The sequence below is a fragment of the Phyllobates terribilis genome, unplaced genomic scaffold, assembly GCF_046119375.1.
Source record: "Phyllobates terribilis strain yellow unplaced genomic scaffold, ASM4611937v1 Scaffold_284__1_contigs__length_2488782, whole genome shotgun sequence".
Classification (NCBI taxonomy): Eukaryota; Metazoa; Chordata; class Amphibia; order Anura; family Dendrobatidae; genus Phyllobates; species Phyllobates terribilis.
Window position 1 is genome coordinate 477,123 of NW_027363044.1, and position 23,858 is coordinate 500,980.

Genomic DNA, 23,858 nt, shown 5'->3' on the forward strand with positions numbered 1-23,858 from the left:
TTTATGCACTTCCACTGTAATCCCTCCTGGAAATGTAAGAAATCTACTTTGTACACTTCCTCTGTAATCCCTCCTGGAAATGTAAGAACTTTACTTTATGCACTTCCTCTGTAATCCCTCCTGGAAATGTAAGAACTTTACTTTTTGCACTTCCTATGTAATCCCTCCTGGAAATGTAAGAAATCTACTTTGTGCACTTCCTCTGTAATCCCTCCTGGAAATGTAAGAACGTTGTGCATTTCCTCTGTAATTCCTCCTGGAAATGTAAGAACTTTACATTATGCACTTCCTCTGTAATCCCTCCTGGAAATGTAAGAACTTTACTTTATGCATTTCCTCTGTAATCCCTCCTGGAAATGTAAGAACTTTACTTTTTGCAATTCCTCTGTAAATACTCCTGGAAATGTAAGGACTCTACTTTGTGCACTTCCTCTTTAATTCCTCATGGAAATGTAAGAACTTTACTATACGCACTTCCTCTGTAATCCCTCCTGGAAATGTAAGGACTCTACTTTCTGCACTTCCTCTTTAATTCCTCATGGAAATGTAAGAACTTTACTATATGCACTTCCTCTGTAAATGCTCCTGGAAATGTAAGAACTTTACTTTATGCACTTCCTCTGTAATCCCTCCTGGAAATGTAAGAACTTTACTTTGTGCACTTCCTCTGTAAATCCTCTTGGAAATGTAAGGACTCTACTTTGTGCACTTCCCCTTTAATTACTCCTGGAAATGTAAGAACTTTACTTTATGCACTTCCTCTGTAATCCCTCCTGGAAATGTAAGAACTTTACTTTATGCACTTCCTCTGTAATCCCTCCTGGAAATGCAAGAACTTTACTTCACTTCCTCCGTAATCCCTCCTGGAAATGTAAGAAATCTACTTTGTGCACTTCCTCTGTAATTCCTCCTGGAAATGTAAGAACGTTGTGCATTTCCTCTGTAATTCCTCCTGGAAATGTAAGAACTTTACTTTATGGACTTCCTCTGTAATCCCTCCTGGAAATGTAAGAACTTTACTTTTTGCACTACTTCTGTAATTCCTCCTGGAAATGTAAGAACTTTACTTTATGGACTTCCTCTGTAATTCTTCCTGGAAATGTAAGAACTTTACTTTATGCACTTCCTCTGTAATCCCTCCTGGAAATGTAAGAACTTTGCTTTATGCACTTCCTCTGTAATCCCTCCTGGAAATGTATGAACTTTACTTTATGCACTTCCTCTGTAATCTCTCCTGGAAATGTAAGAACTTTACTTTATGCACTTCCTCTGTAATCCCTCCTGGAAACGTAAGAAATCTACTTTGTGCACTTCCTCTGTAATCCCTCCTGGAAATGTAAGAACGTTGTGCATTTCCTCTGTAATTCCTCCTGGAAATGTAAGAACGTTACTTTCTGCACTTCGCCTGTAATCCCTCCTGGAAATGTAAGAACTTTACTTTATGGACTTCCTCTGTAATTCGTCCTGGAAATGTAAGAACTTTACTTTATGCACTTCCTCTGTAATCCCTCCTGGAAATGTAAGAACTTTACTTTATGCACTTCCTCTGTAATCCCTCCTGGAAATGTAAGAAATCTACTTTGTGCACTTCCTCTGTAATCCCTCCTGGAAATGTAAGAATTCTACTTTGTGCACTTCCTCTGTAATCCCTCCTGGAAATGTAAGAACGTTGTGCATTTCCTCTGTAATTCCTCCTGGAAATGTAAGAACTTTACTTTCTGCACTTCCCTTGTAATCCCTCCTGGAAATGTAAGGACTCTACTTTGTGCACTTCCTCTGTAATCCCTCCTGGAAATGTAAGAACTTTACTTTGTGCACTTCCTCTGTAAATCCTCCTGGAAATGTAAGGACTCTACTTTTTGCACTTCCTCTTTAATTACTCATGGAAATGTAAGAACTTTACTTTATGCACTTCCTCTGTAATCCCTCCTGGAAATGTAAGAACTTTACTTTATGCACTTCCTCTGTAATCCCACCTGGAAATGTAAGAGCTTTACTTTACGCACTTCCTCTGTAATCCCTCCTGGAAATGTAAGAACTTTACTTTATGCACTTCCTCTGTAATCCCTCCTGGAAATGCAAGAACTTTAATTCACTTCTTCCGTAATCCCTCCTGGAAATGTAAGAAATCTACTTTGTGCGCTTCCTCTGTAATCCCTCCTGGAAATTTAAGAACGTTGTGCATTTCCTCTGTAATTCCTCCTGGAAATGTAAGAACTTTACTTTATGGACTTCCTCTGTAATCCCTCCTGGAAATGTAAGAACTTTACTTTTTGCACTTCCTCTGTAATTCCTCCTGGAAATGTAAGAACTTTACTTTATGGACTTCCTCTGTAATTCCTCCTGGAAATGTAAGAACTTTACTTTTTGCACTTCCTCTGTTAATCCTCCTGGAAATGTAAGAACTCTACTTTGTGCACATCCCCTGTAATACCATCTGGAAATGTAAGGACTCTACTTTCTGCACTTCCTCTTTAATTCCCCCTGGAAATGTAAGAACTTTACCTTATGCACTTCCTCTGTAATCCCTCCTGGAAATGTAAGAACTTTACTTTTTGCACTTCCGCTGTAAATACTCCTGCAAATGTAAGAACTCTACTTTGTGCACATCCCCTGTAATCCCTCCTGGAAATGTAAGGACTCTACTTTCTGCACTTCCTTTTTAATTCCTCATGGAAATGTAAGAACTTTACTATATGCACTTCCTCTGTAATCCCTCCTGGAAATGTAAGAACTTTACTATATGCACTTCCTCTGTAATCCCTCCTGGAAATGTAAGAATTTTACATTGTGCACTTCCTCTGTAAATACTCCTGGAAATGTAAGGACTCTACTTTGTGCACTTCCTCTTTAATTACTCCTGGAAATGTAAGAACTTTACTTTATGCACTTCCTCTGTAATCCCTCCTGGAAATGTAAGAACTTTACTTTATGCACTTCCTCTGTAATCCCTCCTGGAAATGTAAGAACTTTACTTTATACACTTCCACTGTAATCCCTCCTGGAAATGTAAGAAATCTACTTTGTACACTTCCTCTGTAATCCCTCCTGGAAATGGAAGAACTTTACTTTATGCACTTCCTCTGTAATCCCTCCTGGAAATGTAAGAACTTTACTTTTTGCACTTCCTATGTAATCCCTCCTGGAAATGTAAGAAATCTACTTTGTGCACTTCCTCTGTAATCCCTCCTGGAAATGTAAGAACGTTGTGCATTTCCTCTGTAATTCCTCCTGGAAATGTAAGAACTTTACATTATGCACTTCCTCTGTAATCCCTCCTGGAAATGTAAGAACTTTACTTTTTGCAATTCCTCTGTAAATACTCCTGGAAATGTAAGGACTCTACTTTGTGCACTTCCTCTTTAATTCCTCATGGAAATGTAAGAACTTTACTATACGCACTTCCTCTGTAATCCCTCCTGGAAATGTAAGGACTCTACTTTCTGCACTTCCTCTTTAATTCCTCATGGAAATGTAAGAACTTTACTATATGCACTTCCTCTGTAAATGCTCCTGGAAATGTAAGAACTTTACTTTATGCACTTCCTCTGTAATCCCTCCTGGAAATGTAAGAACTTTACTTTGTGCACTTCCTCTGTAAATCCTCCTGGAAATGTAAGGACTCTACTTTGTGCACTTCCCCTTTAATTACTCCTGGAAATGTAAGAACTTTACTTTATGCACTTCCTCTGTAATCCCTCCTGGAAATGTAAGAACTTTACTTTATGCACTTCCTCTGTAATCCCTCCTGGAAATGCAAGAACTTTACTTCACTTCCTCCGTAATCCCTCCTGGAAATGTAAGAAATCTACTTTGTGCACTTCCTCTGTAATTCCTCCTGGAAATGTAAGAACGTTGTGCATTTCCTCTGTAATTCCTCCTGGAAATGTAAGAACTTTACTTTATGGACTTCCTCTGTAATCCCTCCTGGAAATGTAAGAACTTTACTTTTTGCACTACTTCTGTAATTCCTCCTGGAAATGTAAGAACTTTACTTTATGGACTTCCTCTGTAATTCTTCCTGGAAATGTAAGAACTTTACTTTATGCACTTCCTCTGTAATCCCTCCTGGAAATGTAAGAACTTTGCTTTATGCACTTCCTCTGTAATCCCTCCTGGAAATGTATGAACTTTACTTTATGCACTTCCTCTCTAATCTCTCCTGGAAATGTAAGAACTTTACTTTATGCACTTCCTCTGTAATCCCTCCTGGAAACGTAAGAAATCTACTTTGTGCACTTCCTCTGTAATCCCTCCTGGAAATGTAAGAACGTTGTGCATTTCCTCTGTAATTCCTCCTGGAAATGTAAGAACGTTACTTTCTGCACTTCGCCTGTAATCCCTCCTGGAAATGTAAGAACTTTACTTTATGGACTTCCTCTGTAATTCGTCCTGGAAATGTAAGAACTTTACTTTATGCACTTCCTCTGTAATCCCTCCTGGAAATGTAAGAACTTTACTTTATGCACTTCCTCTGTAATCCCTCCTGGAAATGTAAGAAATCTACTTTGTGCACTTCCTCTGTAATCCCTCCTGGAAATGTAAGAATTCTACTTTGTGCACTTCCTCTGTAATCCCTCCTGGAAATGTAAGAACGTTGTGCATTTCCTCTGTAATTCCTCCTGGAAATGTAAGAACTTTACTTTCTGCACTTCCCTTGTAATCCCTCCTGGAAATGTAAGGACTCTACTTTGTGCACTTCCTCTGTAATCCCTCCTGGAAATGTAAGAACTTTACTTTGTGCACTTCCTCTGTAAATCCTCCTGGAAATGTAAGGACTCTACTTTTTGCACTTCCTCTTTAATTACTCATGGAAATGTAAGAACTTTACTTTATGCACTTCCTCTGTAATCCCTCCTGGAAATGTAAGAACTTTACTTTATGCACTTCCTCTGTAATCCCACCTGGAAATGTAAGAACTTTACTTTACGCACTTCCTCTGTAATCCCTCCTGGAAATGTAAGAACTTTACTTTATGCACTTCCTCTGTAATCCCTCCTGGAAATGCAAGAACTTTAATTCACTTCTTCCGTAATCCCTCCTGGAAATGTAAGAAATCTACTTTGTGCGCTTCCTCTGTAATCCCTCCTGGAAATTTAAGAACGTTGTGCATTTCCTCTGTAATTCCTCCTGGAAATGTAAGAACTTTACTTTATGGACTTCCTCTGTAATCCCTCCTGGAAATGTAAGAACTTTACTTTTTGCACTTCCTCTGTAATTCCTCCTGGAAATGTAAGAACTTTACTTTATGGACTTCCTCTGTAATTCCTCCTGGAAATGTAAGAACTTTACTTTTTGCACTTCCTCTGTTAATCCTCCTGGAAATGTAAGAACTCTACTTTGTGCACATCCCCTGTATTACCTCCTGGAAATGTAATGACTCTACTTTCTGCACTTCCTCTTTAATTCCCCCTGGAAATGTAAGAACTTTACCTTATGCACTTCCTCTGTAATCCCTCCTGGAAATGTAAGAACTTTACTTTTTGCACTTCCGCTGTAAATACTCCTGCAAATGTAAGAACTCTACTTTGTGCACATCCCCTGTAATCCCTCCTGGAAATGTAAGGACTCTACTTTCTGCACTTCCTTTTTAATTCCTCATGGAAATGTAAGAACTTTACTATATGCACTTCCTCTGTAATCCCTCCTGGAAATGTAAGAACTTTACTATATGCACTTCCTCTGTAATCCCTCCTGGAAATGTAAGAATTTTACATTGTGCACTTCCTCTGTAAATACTCCTGGAAATGTAAGGACTCTACTTTGTGCACTTCCTCTTTAATTACTCCTGGAAATGTAAGAACTTTACTTTATGCACTTCCTCTGTAATCCCTCCTGGAAATGTAAGAACTTTACTTTATGCACTTCCTCTGTAATCCCTCCTGGAAATGTAAGAACTTTACTTTATACACTTCCACTGTAATCCCTCCTGGAAATGTAAGAAATCTACTTTGTACACTTCCTCTGTAATCCCTCCTGGAAATGTAAGAACTTTACTTTATGCACTTCCTCTGTAATCCCTCCTGGAAATGTAAGAACTTTACTTTTTGCACTTCCTATGTAATCCCTCCTGGAAATGTAAGAAATCTACTTTGTGCACTTCCTCTGTAATCCCTCCTGGAAATGTAAGAACGTTGTGCATTTCCTCTGTAATTCCTCCTGGAAATGTAAGAACTTTACATTATGCACTTCCTCTGTAATCCCTCCTGGAAATGTAAGAACTTTACTTTATGCATTTCCTCTGTAATCCCTCCTGGAAATGTAAGAACTTTACTTTTTGCAATTCCTCTGTAAATACTCCTGGAAATGTAAGGACTCTACTTTGTGCACTTCCTCTTTAATTCCTCATGGAAATGTAAGAACTTTACTATACGCACTTCCTCTGTAATCCCTCCTGGAAATGTAAGGACTCTACTTTCTGCACTTCCTCTTTAATTCCTCATGGAAATGTAAGAACTTTACTATATGCACTTCCTCTGTAAATGCTCCTGGAAATGTAAGAACTTTACTTTATGCACTTCCTCTGTAATCCCTCCTGGAAATGCAAGAACTTTACTTCACTTCCTCCGTAATCCCTCCTGGAAATGTAAGAAATCTACTTTGTGCACTTCCTCTGTAATTCCTCCTGGAAATGTAAGAACGTTGTGCATTTCCTCTGTAATTCCTCCTGGAAATGTAAGAACTTTACTTTATGGACTTCCTCTGTAATCCCTCCTGGAAATGTAAGAACTTTACTTTTTGCACTACTTCTGTAATTCCTCCTGGAAATGTAAGAACTTTACTTTATGGACTTCCTCTGTAATTCTTCCTGGAAATGTAAGAACTTTACTTTATGCACTTCCTCTGTAATCCCTCCTGGAAATGTAAGAACTTTGCTTTATGCACTTCCTCTGTAATCCCTCCTGGAAATGTATGAACTTTACTTTATGCACTTCCTCTGTAATCTCTCCTGGAAATGTAAGAACTTTACTTTATGCACTTCCTCTGTAATCCCTCCTGGAAACGTAAGAAATCTACTTTGTGCACTTCCTCTGTAATCCCTCCTGGAAATGTAAGAACGTTGTGCATTTCCTCTGTAATTCCTCCTGGAAATGTAAGAACGTTACTTTCTGCACTTCGCCTGTAATCCCTCCTGGAAATGTAAGAACTTTACTTTATGGACTTCCTCTGTAATTCGTCCTGGAAATGTAAGAACTTTACTTTATGCACTTCCTCTGTAATCCCTCCTGGAAATGTAAGAACTTTACTTTATGCACTTCCTCTGTAATCCCTCCTGGAAATGTAAGAAATCTACTTTGTGCACTTCCTCTGTAATCCCTCCTGGAAATGTAAGAATTCTACTTTGTGCACTTCCTCTGTAATCCCTCCTGGAAATGTAAGAACGTTGTGCATTTCCTCTGTAATTCCTCCTGGAAATGTAAGAACTTTACTTTCTGCACTTCCCCTGTAATCCCTCCTGGAAATGTAAGGACTCTACTTTGTGCACTTCCTCTGTAATCCCTCCTGGAAATGTAAGAACTTTACTTTGTGCACTTCCTCTGTAAATCCTCCTGGAAATGTAAGGACTCTACTTTTTGCACTTCCTCTTTAATTACTCATGGAAATGTAAGAACTTTACTTTATGCACTTCCTCTGTAATCCCTCCTGGAAATGTAAGAACTTTACTTTATGCACTTCCTCTGTAATCCCACCTGGAAATGTAAGAACTTTACTTTACGCACTTCCTCTGTAATCCCTCCTGGAAATGTAAGATCTTTACTTTATGCACTTCCTCTGTAATCCCTCCTGGAAATGCAAGAACTTTAATTCACTTCTTCCGTAATCCCTCCTGGAAATGTAAGAAATCTACTTTGTGCGCTTCCTCTGTAATCCCTCCTGGAAATTTAAGAACGTTGTGCATTTCCTCTCTAATTCCTCCTGGAAATGTAAGAACTTTACTTTATGGACTTCCTCTGTAATCCCTCCTGGAAATGTAAGAACTTTACTTTTTGCACTTCCTCTGTAATTCCTCCTGGAAATGTAAGAACTTTACTTTATGGACTTCCTCTGTAATTCCTCCTGGAAATGTAAGAACTTTACTTTTTGCACTTCCTCTGTTAATCCTCCTGGAAATGTAAGAACTCTACTTTGTGCACATCCCCTGTAATACCTCCTGGAAATGTAAGCACTCTACTTTCTGCACTTCCTCTTTAATTCCCCCTGGAAATGTAAGAACTTTACCTTATGCACTTCCTCTGTAATCCCTCCTGGAAATGTAAGAACTTTACTTTTTGCACTTCCGCTGTAAATACTCCTGCAAATGTAAGAACTCTACTTTGTGCACATCCCCTGTAATCCCTCCTGGAAATGTAAGGACTCTACTTTCTGCACTTCCTTTTTAATTCCTCATGGAAATGTAAGAACTTTACTATATGCACTTCCTCTGTAATCCCTCCTGGAAATGTAAGAACTTTACTTTGTGCACTTCCTCTGTAAATCCTCCTGGAAATGTAAGGACTCTACTTTGTGCACTTCCTCTTTAATTACTCCTGGAAATGTAAGAACTTTACTTTACGCACTTCCTCTGTAATCCCTCCTGGAAATGTAAGAACTATACTTTATGCACTTCCTCTGTAATCCCTCCTGGAAATGTAAGAACTTTACTTTATGCACTTCCACTGTAATCCCTCCTGGAAATGTAAGAAATCAACTTTGTGCACTTCGTCTGTAATCCCTCCTGGAAATGTAAGAACTTTAATTTATGCACTTCCTCTGTAATCCCTCCTGGAAATGTAAGAACTTTACTTTATGCACTTCCTCTGTAATCCCTCCTGAAAATGTAAGAACGTTGTGCATTTCCTCTGTAATTCCTCCTGGAAATGTAAGAATTTTACATTATGCACTTCCTCTGTAATCCCTCCTGGAAATGTAAGAACTTTACTTTATGCACTTCCTCTGTAATCCCTCCTGGAAATGTAAGAACTTTACTTTTTGCACTTCCTCTGTAAATACTCCTGGAAATGTAAGGACTCTACTTTGTGCACTTCCTCTTTAATTCCTCATGGAAATGTAAGAACTTTACTATACGCACTTCCTCTGTAATCCCTCCTGGAAATGTAAGGACTCTACTTTCTGCACTTCCTCTTTAATTCCTCATGGAAATGTAAGAACTTTGCTATATGCACTTCCTCTGTAAATCCTCCTGGAAATGTAAGAACTTTACTTTATGCACTTCCTCTGTAATCCCTCCTGGAAATGTAAGAACTTTACTTTGTGCACTTCCTCTGTAAATCCTCCTGGAAATGTAAGGACTCTACTTTGTGCACTTCCCCTTTAATTACTCCTGGAAATGTAAGAACTTTACTTTATGCACTTCCTCTGTAATCCCTCCTGGAAATGTAAGAACTTTACTTTATGCACTTCCTCTGTAATCCCTCCTGGAAATGTAAGAACTTTACTTTATGCACTTCCTCTGTAATCCCTCCTGGAAATGTAAGAACTTTACTTTATGCACTTTCTCTGTAATCCCTCCTGGAAATGCAAGAACTTTACTTCACTTCCTCCGTAATCCCTCCTGGAAATGTAAGAAATCTACTTTGTGCACTTCCTCTGTAATTCCTCCTGGAAATGTAAGAAATCTACTTTGTGGGCTTCCTCTGTAATCCCTCCTGGAAATTTAAGAACGTTGTGCATTTCCTCTGTAATTCCTCCTGGAAATGTAAGAACTTTACTTTATGGACTTCCTCTGTAATCCCTCCTGGAAATGTAAGAACTTTACTTTTTGCTCTTCCTCTGTAATTCCTCCTGGAAATGTAAGAACTTTACTTTATGGACTTCCTCTGTAATTCCTCCTGGAAATGTAAGAACTTTACTTTTTGCACTTCCTCTGTTAATCCTCCTGGAAATGTAAGAACTCTACTTTGTGCACATCCCCTGTAATACCTTCTGGAAATGTAAGGACTCTACTTTCTGCACTTCCTCTTTAATTCCCCCTGGAAATGTAAGAACTTTACCTTATGCACTTCCTCTGTAATCCCTCCTGGAAATGTAAGAACTTTACTTTTTGCACTTCCGCTGTAAATACTCCTGCAAATGTAAGAACTCTACTTTGTGCACATCCCCTGTAATCCCTCCTGGAAATGTAAGGACTCTACTTTCTGCACTTCCTTTTTAATTCCTCATGGAAATGTAAGAACTTTACTATATGCACTTCCTCTGTAATCCCTCCTGGAAATGTAAGAACTTTACTTTGTGCACTTCCTCTGTAAATCCTCCTGGAAATGTAAGGACTCTACTTTGTGCACTTCCTCTTTAATTACTCCTGGAAATGTAAGAACTTTACTTTACGCACTTCCTCTGTAATCCCTCCTGGAAATGTAAGAACTTTACTTTATGCACTTCCTCTGTAATCCCTTCTGGAAATGTAAGAACTTTACTTTATGCACTTCCACTGTAATCCCTCCTGGAAATGTAAGAAATCAACTTTGTGCACTTCCTCTGTAATCCCTCCTGGAAATGTAAGAACTTTACTTTATGCACTTCCTCTGTAATCCCTCCTGGAACTGTAAGAACTTTACTTTATGCACTTCCTCTGTAATCCCTCCTGGAAATGTAAGAAATCTACTTTGTGCACTTTCTCTGTAATCCCTCCTGGAAATGTAAGAACGTTGTGCATTTCCTCTGTAATTCCTCCTGGAAATGTAAGAATTTTACATTATGCACTTCCTCTGTAATCCCTCCTGGAAATGTAAGAACTTTACTTTATGCACTTCCTCTGTAATCCCTCCTGGAAATGTAAGAACTTTACTTTTTGCACTTCCTCTGTAAATACTCCTGGAAATGTAAGGACTCTACTTTGTGCACTTCCTCTTTAATTCCTCATGGAAATGTAAGAACTTTACTATACGCACTTCCTCTGTAATCCCTCCTGGAAATGTAAGGACTCTACTTTCTGCACTTCCTCTTTAATTCCTCATGGAAATGTAAGAACTTTACTATATGCACTTCCTCTGTAAATCCTCCTGGAAATGTAAGAACTTTACTTTATGCACTTCCTCTGTAATCTCTCCTGGAAATGTAAGAACTTTACTTTGTGCACTTCCTCTGTAAATCCTCCTGGAAATGTAAGGACTCTACTTTGTGCACTTCCCCTTTAATTACTCCTGGAAATGTAAGAACTTTACTTTATGCACTTCCTCTGTAATCCCTCCTGGAAATGTAAGAACTTTACTTTATGCACTTCCTCTGTAATCCCTCCTGGAAATGTAAGAACTTTACTTTATGCACTTCCTCTGTAATCCCTCCTGGAAATGTAAGAACTTTACTTTATGCACTTTCTCTGTAATCCCTCCTGGAAATGCAAGAACTTTACTTCACTTCCTCCGTAATCCCTCCTGGAAATGTAAGAAATCTACTTTGTGCACTTCCTCTGTAATTCCTCCTGGAAATGTAAGAAATCTACTTTGTGCGCTTCCTCTGTAATCCCTCCTGGAAATTTAAGAACGTTGTGCATTTCCTCTGTAATTCCTCCTGGAAATGTAAGAACTTTACTTTATGGACTTCCTCTGTAATCCCTCCTGGAAATGTAAGAACTTTACTTTTTGCTCTTCCTCTGTAATTCCTCCTGGAAATGTAAGAACTTTACTTTATGGACTTCCTCTGTAATTCCTCCTGGAAATGTAAGAACTTTACTTTTTGCACTTCCTCTGTTAATCCTCCTGGAAATGTAAGAACTCTACTTTGTGCACATCCCCTGTAATACCTCCTGGAAATGTAAGGACTCTACTTTCTGCACTTCCTCTTTAATTCCCCCTGGAAATGTAAGAACTTTACTTTATGCACTTCCTCTGTAATCCCTCCTGGAAATGTAAGAACTTTACTTTTTGCACTTCCGCTGTAAATACTCCTGCAAATGTAAGAACTCTACTTTGTGCACATCCCCTGTAATCCCTCCTGGAAATGTAAGAACTCTACTTTGTACACTTCCTCTGTAATCCCTCCTGGAAATGTAAGGACTCTACTTTCTGCACTTCCTTTTTAATTCCTCATGGAAATGTAAGAACTTTACTATATGCACTTCCTCTGTAATCCCTCCTGGAAATGTAAGAACTTTACTTTGTGCACTTCCTCTGTAAATCCTCCTGGAAATGTAAGGACTCTACTTTGTGCACTTCCTCTTTAATTACTCCTGGAAATGTAAGAACTTTACTTTACGCACTTCCTCTGTAATCCCTCCTGGAAATGTAAGAACTTTACTTTATGCACTTCCTCTGTAATCCCTCCTGGAAATGTAAGAACTTTACTTTATGCACTTCCACTGTAATCCCTCCTGGAAATGTAAGAAATCTACTTTGTGCACTTCCTCTGTAATCCCTCCTGGAAATGTAAGAACTTTACTTTATGCACTTCCTCTGTAATCCCTCCTGGAAATGTAAGAACTTTACTTTATGCACTTCCTCTGTAATCCCTCCTGGAAATGTAAGAAATTTACTTTGTGCACTTTCTCTGTAATCCCTCCTGGAAATGTAAGAACGTTGTGCATTTCCTCTGTAATTCCTCCTGGAAATGTAAGAATTTTACATTATGCACTTCCTCTGTAATCCCTCCTGGAAATGTAAGAACTTTACTTTATGCACTTCCTCTGTAATCCCTCCTGGAAATGTAAGAACTTTACTTTTTGCACTTCCTCTGTAAATACTCCTGGAAATGTACGGACTCTACTTTGTGCACTTCCTCTTTAATTCCTCATGGAAATGTAAGAACTTTACTATACGCACTTCCTCTGTAATCCCTCCTGGAAATGTAAGGACTCTACTTTCTGCACTTCCTCTTTAATTCCTCATGGAAATGTAAGAACTTTACTATATGCACTTCCTCTGTAAATCCTCCTGGAAATGTAAGAACTTTACTTTATGCACTTCCTCTGTAATCCCTCCTAGAAATGTAAGAACTTTACTTTGTGCACTTCCTCTGTAAATCCTCCTGGAAATGTAAGGACTCTACTTTGTGCACTTCCCCTTTAATTACTCCTGGAAATGTAAGAACTTTACTTTATGCACTTCCTCTGTAATCCCTCCTGGAAATGTAAGAAATTTACTTTATGCACTTCCTCTGTAATCCCTCCTGGAAATGTAATAACTTTACTTTATGCACTTCCTCTGTAATCCCTCCTGGAAATGTAAGAACTTTACTTTATGCACTTTCTCTGTAATCCCTCCTGGAAATGCAAGAACTTTACTTCACTTCCTCCGTAATCCCTCCTGGAAATGTAAGAAATCTACTTTGTGCACTTCCTCTGTAATTCCTCCTGGAAATGTAAGAACGTTGTGCATTTCCTCTGTAATTCCTCCTGGAAATGTAAGAACTTTACTTTATGGACTTCCTCTGTAATCCCTCCTGGAAATGTAAGAACTTTACTTTTTGCACTTCTTCTGTAATTCCTCCTGGAAATGTAAGAACTTTACTTTATGGACTTCCTCTGTAATTCCTCCTGGAAATGTAAGAACTTTACTTTATGCACTTCCTCTGTAATCCCTCCTGGAAATGTAAGAACTTTGCTTTATGCACTTCCTCTGTAATCCCTCCTGGAAATGTATGAACTTCACTTTATGCACTTCCTCTGTAATCTCTCCTGGAAATGTAAGAACTTTACTTTATGCACTTCCTCTGTAATCCCTCCTGGAAACGTAAGAAATCTACTTTGTGCACTTCCTCTGTAATCCCTCCTGGAAATGTAAGAACGTTGTGCATTTCCTCTGTAATTCCTCCTGGAAATGTAAGAACGTTACTTTCTGCACTTCGCCTGTAATCCCTCCTGGAAATGTAAGAACTTTAGTTTATGGACTTCCTCTGTAATTCCTCCTGGAAATGTAAGAACTTTACTTTATGCACTTCCTCTGTAATCCCTCCTGGAAATGTAAGAAATCTACTTTGTGCACTTCCTCTGTAATCCCTCCTGGAAATGTAAGAATTCTACTTTGTGCACTTCCTCTGTAATCCCTCCTGGAAATGTAAGAACGTTGTGGATTTCCTCTGTAATTCCTCCTGGAAATGTAAGAACTTTACTTTCTGCACTTCCCCTGTAATCCCTCCTGGAAATGTAAGGACTCTACTTTGTGCACTTCCTCTGTAATCCCTCCTGGAAATGTAAGAACTTTACTTTGTGCACTTCCTCTGTAAATCCTCCTGGAAATGTAAGGACTCTACTTTTTGCACTTCCTCTTTAATTACTCCTGGAAATGTAAGAACTTTACTTTATGCACTTCCTCTGTAATCCCTCCTGGAAATGTAAGAACTTTACTTTATGCACTTCCTCTGTAATCCCACCTGGAAATGTAAGAACTTTACTTTACGCACTTCCTCTGTAATCCCTCCTGGAAATGTAAGAACTTTACTTTATGCACTTCCTCTGTAATCCCTCCTGGAAATGCAAGAACTTTAATTCACTTCCTCCGTAATCCCTCCTGGAAATGTAAGAAATCTACTTTGTGCGCTTCCTCTGTAATCCCTCCTGGAAATTTAGGAACGTTGTGCATTTCCTCTGTAATTCCTCCTGGAAATGTAAGAACTTTACTTTATGGACTTCCTCTGTAATCCCTCCTGGAAATGTAAGAACTTTACTTTTTGCACTTCCTCTGTAATTCCTCCTGGAAATGTAAGAACTTTACTTTATGGACTTCCTCTGTAATTCCTCCTGGAAATGTAAGAACTTTACTTTTTGCACTTCCTCTGTTAATCCTCCTGGAAATGTAAGAACTCTACTTTGTGCACATCCCCTGTAATACCTCCTGGAAATGTAAGGACTCTACTTTGTGCACTTCCTCTTTAATTACTCCTGGAAATGTAAGAACTTTACTTTACGCACTTCCTCTGTAATCCCTCCTGGAAATGTAAGAACTTTACTTTATGCACTTCCACTGTAATCCCTCCTGGAAATGTAAGAAATCTACTTTGTGCACTTCCTCTGTAATCCCTCCTGGAAATGTAAGAACTTTACTTGATGCACTTCCACTGTAATCCCTCCTGGAAATGTAAGAAATCTACTTTGTGCACTTCCTCTGTAATCCCTCCTGGAAATGTAAGAACTTTACTTTATGCACTTCCTCTGTAATCCCTCCTGGAAATGTAAGAACTTTACTTTATGCACTTCCTCTGTAATCCCTCCTGGAAATGTAAGAAATCTACTTTGTGCACTTTCTCTGTAATCCCTCCTGAAAATGTAAGAACGTTGTGCATTTCCTCTGTAATTCCTCCTGGAAATGTAAGAATTTTACATTATGCACTTCCTCTGTAATCCCTCCTGGAAATGTAAGAACTTTACTTTATGCACTTCCTCTGTAAATCCTCCTGGAAATTTAAGAACTTTACTTTCTGCACTTCCTCTGTAATCCCTCCTGGAAATGTAAGAACTTTACTTTTTGCACTTCCTCTGTAAATACTCCTGCAAATGTAAGGACTCTACTTTGTGCACTTCCTCTTTAGTTCCTCATGGAAATGTAAGAACTTTACTATACGCACTTCCTCTGTAATCCCTCCTGGAAATGTAAGGACTCTACTTTCTGCACTTCCTCTTTAATTCCTCATGGAAATGTAAGAACTTTACTATATGCACTTCCTCTGTAAATACTCCTGGAAATGTAAGAACTTTACTTTATGCACTTCCTCTGTAATCCCTCCTGGAAATGTAAGAACTTTACTTTGTGCACTTCCTCTGTAAATCCTCCTGGAAATGTAAGGACTCTACTTTGTGCACTTCCCCTTTAATTACTCCTGGAAATGTAAGAACTTTACTTTATGCACTTCCTCTGTAATCCCTCCTGGAAATGTAAGAACTTTACTTTATGCACTTCCTCTGTAATTCCTCCTGGAAATGTAAGAACTTTACTTTATGCACTTCCACTGTAATCCCTCCTGGAAATGTAAGAAATCTACTTTGTGCACTTCCTCTGTAATCCCTCCTGGAAATGTAAGAACTTTACTTTATGCACTTCCTCTGTAATCCCTCCTGGAAATGTAAGAACTTTACTTTATGCACTTCCTCTGTAATCCCTCCTGGAAATGTAAGAAATCTACTTTGTGCACTTTCTCTGTAATCCCTCCTGAAAATGTAAGAACGTTGTGCATTTCCTCTGTAATTCCTCCTGGAAATGTAAGAATTTTACATTATGCACTTCCTCTGTAATCCCTCCTGGAAATGTAAGAACTTTACTTTATGCACTTCCTCTGTAAATCCTCCTGGAAATTTAAGGACTCTACTTTGTGCACTTCCTCTTTAGTTCCTCATGGAAATGTAAGAACTTTACTATACGCACTTCCTCTGTAATCCCTCCTGGAAATGTAAGGACTCTACTTTCTGCACTTCCTCTTTAATTCCTCATGGAAATGTAAGAACTTTACTATATGCACTTCCTCTGTAAATACTCCTGGAAATGTAAGAACTTTACTTTATGCACTTCCTCTGTAATCCCTCCTGGAAATGTAAGAACTTTACTTTGTGCACTTCCTCTGTAAATCCTCCTGGAAATGTAAGGACTCTACTTTGTGCACTTCCCCTTTAATTACTCCTGGAAATGTAAGAACTTTACTTTATGCACTTCCTCTGTAATCCCTCCTGGAAATGTAAGAACTTTACTTTATGCACTTCCTCTGTAATTCCTCCTGGAAATGTAAGAACTTTACTTTGTGCACTTCCTCTGTAATCCCTCCTGGAAATGTAAGAACTTTACTTTGTGCACTTCCTCTGTAATCCCTCCTGGAAATGCTAGAACTTTACTTCACTTCCTCCGTAAACCCTCCTGGAAATGTAAGAAATCTACTTTGTGCACTTCCTCTGTAATTCCTCCTGGAAATGTAAGAACGTTGTGCATTTCCTCTGTAATTCCTCCTGGAAATGTAAGAACTTTACTTTATGGACTTGCTCTGTAATCCCTCCTGGAAATGTAAGAACTTTACTTTTTGCACTTCCTCTGTAATTCCTCCTGGAAATGTAAGAACTTTACTTTATGGACTTCCTCTATAAGTCCTCCTGGAAATGTAAGAACTTTACTTTATGCACTTCCTCTGTAATCCCTCCTGGAAATGTAAGAACTTTGCTTTATGCACTTCCTCTGTAATCCCTCCTGGAAATGTAAGAACTTTGCTTTATGCACTTCCTCTGTAATCCCTCCTGGAAATGTAAGAACTTTACTTTATGCACTTCCTCTGTAATCCCTCCTGGAAATGTAAGAAATCTACTTTGTCCACTTCCTCTGTAAACCCTCCTGGAAATGTAAGAACGTTGCGCATTTCCTCTGTAATTCCTCCTGGAAATGTAAGAACTTTACTTTCTGCACTTCCGCTGTAATCCCTCCTGGAAATGTAAGGACTCTACTTTGTGCATTTCCTCTGTAATACCTCCTGGAAATGTAAGAACTTTACTTTGTGCACTTCCTCTGTAAATCCTCCTGGAAATGTAAGGACTCTACTTTGTGCACTTCTTCTTTAATTACTCCTGGAAATGTAAGAACTTTACTTTATGCACTTCCTCTGTAATCCCTCCTGGAAATGTATGAACTTTACTTTATGCACTTCCTCTGTAATCCCTCCTGGAAATGTAAGAACTTTACTTTTTGCACTTCCTCTCTATTCCCTCCTGGAAATGTAAGAACTTTACTTTATGCACTTCCTCTGTAATCCCTCCTGGAAATGCAAGAACTTTACTTCATTTCCTCCGTAATCCCTCCTGGAAATGTAAGAAATCTACTTTGTGCACTTCCTCTGTAATCCCTCCTGGAAATGTAAGAACGTTGTGCATTTCCTCTGTAATTCCTCCTGGAAATGTAAGAACTTTACTTTATGGACTTCCTCTGTAATCCCTCCTGGAAATGTAAGAACTTTACTTTTTGCACTTCCTCTGTAATTCCTCCTGGAAATGTAAGAACTTTACTTTATGGACTTCCTCTGTAATTCCTCCTGGAAATGTAAGAACTTTACTTTATGCACTTCCTCTGTAATCCCTCCTGGAAATGTAAGAACTTTGCTTTATGGACTTCTTCTGTAATCCCTCCTGGAAATGTATGAACTTTACTTTATGCACTTCCTCTGTAATCCCTCCTGGAAATGTAAGAACTTTACTTTATGCACTTCCTCTGTAATCCCTCCTGGAAATGTATGAACTTTACTTTATGCACTTCCTCTGTAATCTCTCCTGGAAATGTAAGAACTTTACTTTATGCACTTCCTCTGTAATCCCTCCTGGAAACGTAAGAAATCTACTTTGTGCACTTCCTCTGTAATCCCTCCTGGAAATGTAAGAACGTTGTGCATTTCCTCTGTAATTCCTCCTGGAAATGTAAGAACGTTACTTTCTGCACTTCGCCTGTAATCCCTCCTGGAAATGTAAGAACTTTACTTTATGGACTTCCTCTGTAATTCCTCCTGGAAATGTAAGAACTTTACTTTATGAGCTTCCTCTGTAATCCCTCCTGGAAATGTAAGAACTTTACTTTATGCACTTCCTCTGTAATCCCTCCTGGAAATGTAAGAAATCTACTTTGTGCACTTCCTCTGTAATCCCTCCTGGAAATGTAAGAATTCTACTTTGTGCACTTCCTCTGTAATCCCTCCTGGAAATGTAAGAACGTTGTGCATTTCCTCTGTAATTCCTCCTGGAAATGTAAGAACTTTACTTTCTGCACTTCCCCTGTAATCCCTCCTGGAAATGTAAGGACTCTACTTTGTGCACTTCCTCTGTAATCCCTCCTGGAAATGTAAGAACTTTACTTTGTGCACTTCCTCTGTAAATCCTCCTGGAAATGTAAGGACTCTACTTTTTGCACTTCCTCTTTAATTACTTCTGGAAATGTAAGAACTTTACTTTATGCACTTCCTCTGTAATCCCACCTGGAAATGTAAGAACTTTACTTTACGCACTTCCTCTGTAATCCCTCCTGGAAATGTAAGAACTTTACTTTATGCACTTCCTCTGTAATCCCTCCTGGAAATGCAAGAACTTTAATTCACTTCCTCCGTAATCCCTCCTGGAAATGTAAGAAATCTACTTTGTGCGCTTCCTCTGTAATCCCTCCTGGAAATTTAAGAACGTTGTGCATTTCCTCTGTAATTCCTCCTGGAAATGTAAGAACTTTACTTTATGGACTTCCTCTGTAATCCCTCCTGGAAATGTAAGAACTTTACTTTTTGCACTTCCTCTGTAATTCCTCCTGGAAATGTAAGAACTTTACTTTATGGACTTCCTCTGTAATTCCTCCTGGAAATGTAAGATCTTTACTTTTTGCACTTCCTCTGTTAATCCTCCTGGAAATGTAAGAACTCTACTTTGTGCACATCCCCTCTAATACCTCCTGGAAATGTAAGGACTCTACTTTCTGCACTTCCTCTTTAATTCCCCCTGGAAATGTAAGAACTTTACTTTATGCACTTCCTCTGTAATCCCTCCTGGAAATGTAAGAACTTTACTTTTTGCACTTCCACTGTAAATACTCCTGCAAATGTAAGAACTCTACTTTGTGCACATCCCCTGTAATCCCTCCTGGAAATGTAAGAACTCTACTTTGTGCACTTCCTCTGTAATCCCTCCTGGAAATGTAAGGACTCTACTTTCTGCACTTCCTTTTTAATTCCTCATGGAAATGTAAGAACTTTACTATATGCACTTCCTCTGTAATCCCTCCTGGAAATGTAAGAACTTTACTTTGTGCACTTCCTCTGTAAATCCTCCTGGAAATGTAAGGACTCTACTTTGTGCACTTCCTCTTTAATTACTCCTGGAAATGTAAGAACTTTACTTTACGCACTTCCTCTGTAATCCCTCCTGGAAATGTAAGAACTTTACTTTATGCACTTCCTCTGTAATCCCTCCTGGAAATGTAAGAACTTTATTTTATGCACTTCCACTGTAATCCCTCCTGGAAATGTAAGAAATCTACTTTGTGCACTTCCTCTGTAATCCCTCCTGGAAATGTAAGAACTTTACTTTATGCACTTCCTCTGTAATCCCTCCTGGAAATGTAAGAACTTTACTTTATGCACTTCCTCTGTAATCCCTCCTGGAAATGTAAGAAATCTACTTTGTGCACTTTCTCTGTAATCCCTCCTGGAAATGTAAGAACGTTGTGCATTTCCTCTGTAATTCCTCCTGGAAATGTAAGAATTTTACATTATGCACTTCCTCTGTAATCCCTCCTGGAAATGTAAGAACTTTACTTTATGCTCTTCCTCTGTAATCCCTCCTGGAAATGTAAGAAATTTACTTTTTGCACTTCCTCTGTAAATACTCCTGGAAATGTAAGGACTCTACTTTGTTCACTTCCTCTTTAATTCCTCATGGAAATGTAAGAACTTTACTATACGCACTTCCTCTGTAATCCCTCCTGGAAATGTAAGGACTCTACTTTCTGCACTTCCTCTTTAATTCCTCATGGAAATGTAAGAACTTTACTATATGCACTTCCTCTGTAAATACTCCTGGAAATGCAAGAACTTTACTTTATGCACTTCCTCTGTAATCCCCCCTGGAAATGTAAGAACTTTACATTGTGCACTTCCTCTGTAAATCCTCCTGGAAATGTAAGGACTCTACTTTGTGCACTTCCCCTTTAATTACTCCTGGAAATGTAAGAACTTTACTTTATGCACTTCCTCTGTAATCCCTCCTGGAAATGTAAGAACTTTACTTTATGCACTTCCTCTGTAATCCCTCCTGGAAATGTAAGAACTTTACTTTATGCACTTCCTCTGTAATCCCTCCTGGAAATGTAAGAACTTTACTTTGTGCACTTCCTCTGTAATCCCTCCTGGAAATGCAAGAACTTTACTTCACTTCCTCCGTAAACCCTCCTGGAAATGTAAGGACTCTACTTTGTGCACTTCCTCTGTAATTCCTCCTGGAAATGTAAGAACGTTGTGCATTTCCTCTGTAATTCCTCCTGGAAATGTAAGAACTTTACTTTATGGACTTCCTCTGTAATTCCTCCTGGAAATGTAAGAACTTTACTTTATGCAATCCTCTGTAATCCCTCCTGGAAATGTAAGAACTTTGCTTTATGCACTTCCTCTGTAATCCCTCCTGGAAATGTAAGAACTTTACTTTATGCACTTCCTCTGTAATCCCTCCTGGAAATGTAAGAACTTTACTTTATGTACTTCCTCTGTAATCCCTCCTGGAAATGTAAGAAATCTACTTTGTGCACTTCCTCTTTAATCCCTCCTGGAAATGTAAGAACGTTGTGCATTTCCTCTGTAATTCCTCCTGGAGATGTAAGAACTTTACTTTATGGACTTCCTCTGTAATCCCTCCTGGAAATGTAAGAACTTTACTTTTTGCACTTCCTCTGTAATTCCTCCTGGAAATGTAAGAACTTTACTTTATGGACTTCCTCTGTAATTCCTCCTGGAAATGTAAGAACTTTACTTTATGCACTTCCTCTGTAATCCCTCCTGGAAATGTAAGAACTTTGCTTTATGGACTTCTGTAATCCCTCCTGGAAATGTATGAACTTTACTTTATGCACTTCCTCTGTAATCCCTCCTGGAAATGTAAGAACTTTACTTTACGCACTTCCTCTGTAATCCCTCCTGGAAACGTAAGAAATCTACTTTGTGCACTTCCTCTGTAATCCCTCCTGGAAATGTAAGAACGTTATGCATTTCCTCTGTAATTCCTCCTGGAAATGTAAGAACTTTACTTTCTGCACTTCCCCTGTAATCCCTCCTGGAAATGTAAGAACTTTACTTCATGGACTTCCTCTGTAATTCCTCCTGGAAATGGAAGAACTTTACTTTATGCACTTCCTCCGTAATCCCTCCTGGAAATGTAAGAACTTTACTTTATGCACTTCCTCTGTAATCCCTCCTGGAAATGTAAGAACTTTACTTTATGCACTTCCTCTGTAATCCCTCCTGGAAATGTAAGAAATCTACTTTGTGCACTTCCTCTGTAATCCCTCCTGGAAATGTAAGAACGTTGTGCATTTCCTCTGAAATTCCTCCTGGAAATGTAAGAACTTTACTTTCTGCACTTCCCCTGTAATCCCTCCTGGAAATGTAAGGACTCTACTTTGTGCACATCCTCTGTAATCCCTCCTGGAAATGTAAGAAATTTACTTTGTGCACTTCCTCTGTAAATCCTCCTGGAAATGTAAGGACCCTACCTTGTGCACTTCCTCTTTTATTACTCCTGGAAATGTAAGAACTTTACTTTATGCACTTCCTCTGTAATCCCTCCTGGAAATGTAAGAACTTTACTTTAAGCACTTCCTCTGTAATCCCTCCTGGAAATGTAAGAACTTTACTTTATGCACTTCCTCTGTAATCCCTCCTGGAAATGTAAGAACTTTACTTTATGCTCTTCCTCTGTAATCCCTCCTGGAAATGTAAGAACTTTACTTTATGCACTTCCTCTGTAATCCCTCCTGGAAATGCAAGAACTTTACTTCACTTCCTCCGTAAACCCTCCTGGAAATGTAAGAAATCTACTTTGTGCACTTCCTCTGTAATTCCTCCTGGAAATGTAAGAACGTTGTGCATTTCCTCTGTAATTCCTCCTGGAAATGTAAGAACTTTACTTTATGGACTTCCTCTGTAATCCATCCTGGAAATGTAAGAACTTTACTTTTTGCACTTCCTCTGTAATTCCTCCTGGAAATGTAAGAACTTTACTTTATGGACTTCCTCTGTAATTCCTCCTGGAAATGTAAGAACTTTACTTTATGCACTTCCTCTGTAATCCCTCCTGGAAATGTAAGAACTTTGCTTTATGCACTTCCTCTGTAATCCCTCCTGGAAATGTAAGAACTTTACTTTATGCACTTCCTCTGTAATCCCTCCTGGAAATGTAAGAACTTTACTTTATGCACTTCCTCTGTAATCCCTCCTGGAAATGTAAGAAATCTACTTTGTGCACTTCCTCTGTAATCCATCCTGGAAATGTAAGAACGTTGTGCATTTCCTCTGTAATTCCTCCTGGAAATGTAAGAACTTTACTTTGTGCACTTCCTCTGTAAATCCTCCTGGAAATGTAAGGACTTTACTTTGTGCACTTCTTCTTTAATTACTCCTGGAAATGTAAGAACTTTACTTTATGCACTTCCTCTGTAATCCCTCCTGAAAATGTAAGAACTTTACTTTATGCACTTCCTCTGTAATCCCTCCTGGAAATGTAAGAACTTTACTTTATGCACTTCCTCTGTAATCCCTCCTGGAAATGTAAGAACTTTACTTTATGCACTTCCTCTGTAATCCCTCCTGGAAATGCAAGAACTTTACTTCACTTCCTCCGTAATCCCTCCTGGAAATGTAAGAAATCTACTTTGTGCACTTCCTCTGTAATCCCTCCTGGAAATGTAAGAACGTTGTGCATTTCCTCTGTAATTCCTCCTGGAAATGTAAGAACTTTACTTTATGGACTTCCTCTGTAATCCCTCCTGGAAATGTAAGAACTTTACTTTATTGCACTTCCTCTGTAATTCCTCCTGGAAATGTAAGAACTTTACTTTATGGACTTCCTCTGTAATTCCTCCTGGAAATGTAAGAACTTTACTTTATGCACTTCCTCTGTAATCCCTCCTGGAAATGTAAGAACTTTGCTTTATGGACTTCTTCTGTAATCCCTCCTGGAAATGTATGAACTTTACTTTATGCACTTCCTCTGTAATCCCTCCTGGAAATGTAAGAACTTTACTTTATGCACTTCCTCTGTAATCCCTCCTGGAAATGTAAGAAATCTACTTTGTGCACTTCCTCTGTAATCCCTCATGGAAATGTAAGAACGTTGTGCATTTCCTCTGTAATTCCTCCTGGAAATGTAAGAACTTTACTTTCTGCACTTCCCCTGTAATCCCTCCTGGAAATGTAAGAACTTTACTTTATGGACTTCCTCTGTA